Raw genomic sequence first — 8,146 nt, forward strand, 5'->3', positions numbered from 1 at the left:
CACTGAATACAGTACCATACACGTACAAAAATAGTAACAACAATAATAAGCCAATTAAAGTAAATGTTCCCAAAGTGGATGGGAATATAAGTGAAATAAAATACAAGGAACTTGTACTTGAAGCATAGTATTTCTCTCTGCTTTATGCTGCAAATGTGCTCCATGCAGTGCTGATCTCTGCTGCGTGTTGAATGCTAATTTTTCATGTGCTCTGGGAACAGGAAAATTCTTCATCTGGTGGATATGAGCACAGCTAGGAATTGATATTTGCAGTGTAGAACGAGAGACATATTCTGCCCATCAGTTTGTGCAAATGTTTCATGAACAAAAAGGAAGTCTATGTTTGGGTGCTGTGGGGAGATGCTATAAAGTATTTATTGCAACTTGTTTTCATAAGTCTTGTCTAGAAAATCCATGTGGTTTCCCTCAAATTTTCAGTAATAAACATTTAACAGCATGTCCCACCATCCCACTTATATAGGAGATTTTGTTGGGTGAGTGAAAGAAATTGCTTAGAATGAACAAGGATTGCTGTGTTGTAGTGTGACAGATACATACTGCAGGGAGCCTGAGCGTGGCAGGCTTGTTGCCTCTGCTAGATGACCAGTGGTTGAGGCATCTTCATCATGAGACTGGGAGAGACCTCAATGTTTTTATATAAAGAAATCAATATTTCTGGTTTAATAATAATAATAATAATAATGTTTCTACATTCTGTCAAATTATGGGCAGAAATGAATTCCTATGAGTACAAACCCGTGGCTTGGAGGCTTGGAGGATAAGAAGGCAATCCATTAAATATCGTGTGTTTTAGCTTTCCTGGTATAAAATCAGGGGGAAAAAAAAGCATTAAGATCTTCTGGAAGTCATCACTAAAGTGCTCACTATCTCCTGCAAGGACTACATCATAACATTTATCATTGTTGTTCAGCCCTGAACATGACCCTCTGGAAGACTGTTTTCACTACTGTGTACCCACCTTTGCTTCAGAGGTAAAAGAGCTATCACACATTAATCAAATGCTGTGGAAGATCATCTTGTGTTAATATGGCAAAACCTTTGCTGTACACCGGGATAGGAGCTGTGGTGGAAAATGGTGTGCTGAAGCAGTAGTCTGAACAGTTCAATGAACAAAGGAGCCCTTCTGTGAATCCCTGAAGGAGAGTCTCCCAGAGCATCACATGGAACAAGTGTGCTGGGCATGAGGACCGCATTACCGCTCAAAGGAAGACCACATGTGGTTTAGGAAACACAATCAGTTCTTTCTATGAGAAAAAGAAGGCATGAAATAGGCTAGTTATATCTGGAACAAGGATGTGAAAGGTGAGATCTACAGCCACTATCTTCAGCTACCTAAACAAATGGGTTAGGATTTATCTCACCTAACAGTGGCTAGAAAAATAAAGGAGAAATAGGAATTTTGAAACCACAGCGTGTCTGGTCTTTAAGAGAGGGCTTTGAATGAGATGTGTTGTTCTCTACAATATGTGTGAAATACAAACATTGTAGGAACAGTGGGTTGGGTCTATGAAAGAGGCAAGACGTTGATTTAAGAGTCTAATCCAGGTGAGAGCATTCTGCCTTACTAAGCACCTTAGATGACCCACATAGACTAAATGCTTAATTTGGGAGTTACATGAATTATACCCCCTGCAATCAGGAAAATAACAGTTATGTTTTTCATAACTGGAAAGTGGATAGGACCAGTAGACGGAGGAGAGAGATATCTCCCTCTAAGTGCAATAGAAAATAATGTGTGTGGAAAAATTCCTTGCAAAAGCGACGTTTTTTGTCCTGGATAAGCAGGTTTCTTAGAGCAGTAAATGATGGACTTGTTGATCCTTATGGATCCCTTCCATCTTGGGGTTATCTATGACTTTACAATCAATGCCCGAAACTGATTTGGTTCACCGTGACTGGCCTTCTGTTGTGGGGTAAATCAGTTTCTACAAGTACCTATTTAAAGGTGAACTAAGGAGGGAGTTTAGCAACTATGGATACCTTCAGTATGTTCTAACATGTGGGATGCCCCTACAGACAAGAAAATCCAGAGGATATGGAAACTCTGTTCCTCCCTCCTAGCACACAGTGTTCAGGGGTATTGCATTCATTTGTTCTGCTTTCTGCTGTTAACAGCTGCATATGAAATGTCCCCGGGCTATTACTGTGTAGTGTGTTTCACTTAAAGAAAGTCATCCTTTCAGATTGTTCTTGTCATCTTAAGCAGTTCCAAGCACCCAGAAACACACATATTTGCACATGGAAGAATTTTAGAAGTGCTAAGTCTATTGCACACAGAAATTCATCGAGCTCATGTGCTCACTTTGTTCCCACAGGCAAAGCCTGTTTACAAAACACACTCCCTCAGGATTCCTTTTTTTCTATACCAAGGAAGTACTTAGCATAGCATAAATTCCCCAGAATCCAATGAAAGGAAATCCTAGAGGATAAAAAATGAATGGGTAAGATGCAAACACAATTCGCCAGCACAGTTTCACCTGTGTAATATCTTCAACCATTGAAATAAAATTGAAAATATTAAACTTTAACATTTATCATAAGGTCATCTTTCAAGCATGTTTCTTGCTCTTTTGTTCCTCAGCATTTTCTTTAGAAGTTTTTGGAAACAAGTCTCTGATGAATGCTATTGTAATCTATACAATATGAGTAATATGTATATATGTAATATATGTAATATATACTATATGAGTGTTTATTTGAATGACATTTAGCTTTTTTAAGGTGCATTCTTTCTGCTGCAAGCAGCATTGGTTGTTCCCTGAGAAGCTTATGTACTGATTTGAATAGAATGGCCTTAAGTTGTGCCAGGGGAGGTTCAGGTTGGGTGTTAGGAAACATTTATTCTCCAAATGAGTAGCGATGCATTGGCACAGGCTGTCCAAGGTTTGACAAAGTTGACTGCACCTCTCTCAGACATTGTGTTGTATCCCAGTGTCATAATGAAGTAGGGAGACATTACATCTGAAGTTAGGATGCACAGATGTGCATATGTTGAGAATTTCACTAACATGAATATTTGAGGAAAAATAATATTCATTCTGGAGAAACCTGAACAAATATATTGGAGGGAGGGAAAGAGGAACAAACAGTGTTTAAGGAAGAAGGGCTTAAATGTTTGTGCTGCAAAGTATCCTTGGCAGGAACACAAGAAAGTGCAAAGAGAAGGAAAGATAAATCCATAAATATTTTGGTGGACAACGGGGAGCATGTGAAAGTGTGAGGAAGTATCAGGCTGCTGCTCAGGGTTTTTGCTCGGAGATAGGGCAGCTCTGATGCTTTGACATAACATGAGGCTGAGTTAGAGTCAGAGAGGTAGAAGTACATGCACAAGAACAAGAGAAGACCAGAAGCATGTTTTTCCTTACATAGAAATTTACCATTCTCTTAATTTTAGTCAGAAAATTCTTAGACCCCATTCCTTCCCTTCTTTTCCTTGACAAATCCAGGCCAAATTCAGTTCCTGAGGCTCAAGTGAAGTTTTCAGAACTTTTCCCTCTCTACTGGAGCCATCCCATATCCACACTGGTCTTGATTCTTTTTTACTGGGATTCTTCCCCTTCTTTTTGCCTCCCTGATACAGGTGATGCAAAGTCATCATGGAATCATAGAATCATAGAATGGCCTGGGTTGAAAAGGACCACAATAATCATCCAGTTTCAACCCCCCCTGCTATGTGCAGGATTGCCATCCACCAGACCAGGCTGCCCAGAGCCACATCCAGCCTGGCCTTGAATGCCTGCAGGGATGGGGCATCCACAGCCTCCTTGGGAAACCTGTTCCAGTGCGTCACCAAGGATGTGAGTGAACAGGCCTGTTTCTAAACAAGACAAGTCAGCTGCAAAGGCTTAAAAAGCTCAACTGATGGCAACTGTAACCCCTTGACTGCATACTTAGCCTTCGATAAAAGTAATTAGCTAGTCTGGGAGAAGCCAGTGGGAAAAGGAAACCGAGATGTAAAGAACATAATGAACTGTTTACAAGGGGTTGTTGACATCGTGTCCTCTTTCTTCAGCTGCTGAATAGCTGACCCACTGTGTAGATAATGTGGTGGTGCTTCTGTTCTCCTATTGCTGTTCGCAAAGCTGCTGGATCTCTAGGGATTAGCCACTCCTTAATCCAGTTTGATATTTCAAGAAGCAAAGCTTAGTGGAGTCTCAGGTCAATGGGAGAAGCAGATGGTTGTTCACTAAGATGAAGGTTTGTGAAAAACAACAAACCTAGAGCAATTTCCCTCATGAGAAGAATTAAAAAATGAAAGTCTTCAAAGGAGTGAGAACTTGACCCTGCTTTCACTTTGAACCCATCTTCTCTTTCTTGGCGTCCTTCAGCCACCTGCTTTCTCTAATGTCCTTAGGGTTACTAGGATCAGAGGGGGTAAAAAAACACAACACAAAAGAAATCTGTGGCAAGGAGCAGAAGGATATGGAAAGGAACAGAGCTCAAAAGTGATGAAAACTAGGTTGATAAAACATATTGCTCAAGCTATGTATGTTCATGTCAATTTACAAGTTGAATACACTGTTCATGAGCTAATGAGAGCAAGAGGATTCTTCTACATTTCATTAAGTCTATCCAAAGTTAATGAAGAATTTCCTTTCTCTGTGTTTCTTGTAAACATAGAAAAACTAATGAGCAGGGGATCTGTTTTTCTTATCAGAATTAGAGATAACAGCAATTTTAATTAAAAAGAGTGTGCATAATACTGCACTAAAAACTGATCTTCCCATAAGAGCAGGGAGAAAACAAGAAAGCTTTATTTAGTGATTTCCATATGATAATACAAAGTTCTCAAAATATCACAGGTGCCCCAACTTCTGGAATAAAAAAGCATTTCCAAAGATGATTTGAGAGTATAAATATTTCCGTTTTCTGTCATGTTGTATTCTGGCTAATCTTAGAAATTGATCTCTTCAGACAGTCACTTGATTGAAAAAAAGGAGGAGAGGAGAGGAGAGGAGAGGAGAGGAGAGAGAGACGAGAGGAGAGGAGAGAGAGGAGAGGAGAGGAGAGGAGAGGCAGAGGAGAGGAGAGGAGAGGAGAGGAGAGGAGAGGAGAGGAGAGGAGAGAAAGGGCAGGGAAGGAACAAGTAAAAACTCCCCAGATCTCACTGGTGAACATAAGGCTTCCACCTTCAGAATTCCTGTCACTCTTCTGAACAAAAAGCTCTTAATTCTGAAGGAATGGGCACATACATATAATTCAGTGCATTTCTATTTTTTTTTCTTAGCGTGACCATGTTCCCATGCACGAGAATGTGCTAAAATTCTGAGAGTCCAATCAAACTTTTCAGTTTATCAGAAGAAATGACAGGAGGATAAAGGGGAGAAGAAAAATTAAACTGGAAACCCTTGTTCCCTGCTTCGTATCACTGCACAGAGTGCAGATCCTCTTCTGAGTCTGGGTTTGAATGACTCAAACACAGAAATTACCTGAGCTGAATCCCACCCCAAGAAAAATCCATCAGCTTTGGTTAAACACGAGCTGACAGTGGCTCTGGCAATACTTCATCTGCATCGACTGCTAATATCAACATTAGCTCGGTGTTCAGTCATAGGAAGTCAAACAAATCTCAGAGTCTGATAGAAATACACACATCGGGCACGAAGATAGACTCTAATTTTGCTTCCATGTGAATCTGCTTCATTTCTTGAAGCTGTTTTTGATTTGCTATGAGGTATGTGTGCGCAGGATGCAACCCAAGGAACACATCTGTATGATGATAATTTTCATACCAATGATATGTTTGGTGCATTACAAATAAAACAGCAATCCCCTCAATGATCTAGTTCAGACAAGAGCCAAACAGATCAGACACAAGTATAAATAGCAAACCACAGGCCTGCTTTTCCATAACTGCCAATTTATTATTGCAAGTCTGCCTCTTTTTTTCCCCAGTAGTTCCAGCTTCTGGATTCCTGTGACTACTTAAAATATCGTGCTTCATTAAAAAGCAGGGGAAAAAAAAAGAAAAAGAAGCTTCTTACTCCATATTGGTAGGAAAACCCTGAAAACGTGGCATTTTAGATGAAGGCTCAATCAGCAGAATGCAAATATAGGTGAACCTAGTGAGGGATGTGAACCAGGGCTATTTGAAGGCCTGCAACCTCATATACCACAGGAGTGGAATGTTTGTGGTTTCAAGGCAAAAATGTCTGAGCAGAAAAAATGTAAATAATGCATACATGCACGAATAATTCAAAAAAGGAGAATTTAGAAGATTCACCAAATCTTAAAGTGCAAAGCAGTATTTCATAAACTGGGGATGCGAGCTGGTAAAGATCTCAGGATAAATTCTAGCGAGTTTTCCATGGCCGAACCCATATCCATGTTATAATCTCTGTATTTCGTTGCTGCCTCAACTGAGATTTGAGTTTGTTCCCATCTCGAAGTACACTGGATCTGGATATTGCTCTGAATTACCTCTTCTTAATACATGTATATGTAGATGTATCTTTTCCAACTGTTCTCAGTGAATTTGCATAACAAATAACTTCCGACAAAGCCTCTTAGCAGTGATCTGGCTTAAAGCAATGCCTTCAAGCATTTTGGCAGATGCTTCTCCACTTCCCTCAGACAAGCATGTGCTCAGAGATGGGGTAGTAGAGGTGTAGAGGGTTGTGCCCCCTTCCCTGAGCAGCCAGGCAGTCAGTACAGAACAGATCAGTGGTACAGACATTTGCACACAACTCATCTGTGACCCCACATTTGCCTGTGTATTGGCCACCTTTAAAAATCTGGAGTCTCCATCATTATTAGATCATAAAAGCATTAAGGTTGGAAAAGACCACTAAAGTCACTCCCACCATGCCCACTGACTGCATCCCTCTGTGCCATGGTTCTGTAACACCTCCAGGGATGGTGATCCCACCATCTCTTTGGACAGCTTGTAACAAATCATTACAATTCATTTGGAGAAGAAATGTTTCCTAATATCTGAAACTCCCCTGGTGCAACTTCAGGCCATTACTTTTCTTCCTATCAACTTTCATACCTATCAAGATGGGTAAATGAAAGTATTCGGTGTCACTTAAGCCTGGATTCATCCTTGTGCATCTGTCTTTCCTTGCCTGTGGTTTTCCTCTAAACACATTTTGCTTCCCATGGTAGTTTAACACAAATTTACCCTTCCTTTACAAAGGAAAGTGTAAGTTCTGCTGCATAATAGCAGGTCACATAACACTGGTCTGCTGAGCAGCTGTCCTGTTCCTTTAGACACTATCCAGATGCTGGATCCAGGTGTAGGGATTGGGAAGGGGAGGGATGGGCAGAAAAGCCCAGCAGTGTGTAGCAGGCCCAAGGCAGTGTGTTAGCGATATGTGGGAAGACAAGGCTAGATGATTCAGAGGAATGGTGAAATATCTTGAAAAATAAAGAATTATAGAATCGTAGTTTGAGTTGGAAGAGACCCTTAAAGGCCATCTGGTCCAATTCCCCTGCAATGAGCAGGGACACCTGGAGCTCCATCAGGCGCTCAGAGCCTCAACCAGCCTGACTGAATGTCTTCAGGGATGGGGCATCCACCATGATGGAGGGAAAGGGGAAGATGAGGAGATGATGCAGTTAGAGCAGTGGTGGAGTGATGGAGATATCAATATAGCTGGGACAGAGAATTATGTCCTCTTCTTTAGAACACAGATCCTGAATTGATTCATTTGACTTTCACAAAATTTGCCATCCCTTTAATGTTCCTGCATCTTAGCTCATCACTTCTGCCTGGGCAAGGATGTGGTTTGGAAATAGACCCTCCTCCTGGCAGCTTGGTGTAGGCGAAAAAACCAACACCAGATGGAGACAGGATAAAAATAAAGCAAAAGGCCAAAAGAGCTTAGAGCTAAGGGGAAATAAACAAGTGCTTCTGAAAAGATTTGAGTTCCTGCATAGCACAGCCCAGGAGATGTTCTGCCCTGCTTGCCAGGACCTCTCTGCTCTAGGCTCCTTTCCCAACCTGTCATGGTGACTCTAACAACAGCAAGTTATGAGAGCATGGATCTGGATCCAGTTCCCTCTGAGTATATCAAACACTAGGAAGAGCAATACTGGGCCTTTCTTAATGAACTATAGCACAAGAGAGAGACTTTAGACTAAGGAAAGAAGACATGGATAAGTTGATGGAAGTTTGAGGTCT

The sequence above is a fragment of the Coturnix japonica genome, chromosome 2 (genome assembly GCF_001577835.2).
Source record: "Coturnix japonica isolate 7356 chromosome 2, Coturnix japonica 2.1, whole genome shotgun sequence".
NCBI classification, from domain to species: Eukaryota; Metazoa; Chordata; class Aves; order Galliformes; family Phasianidae; genus Coturnix; species Coturnix japonica.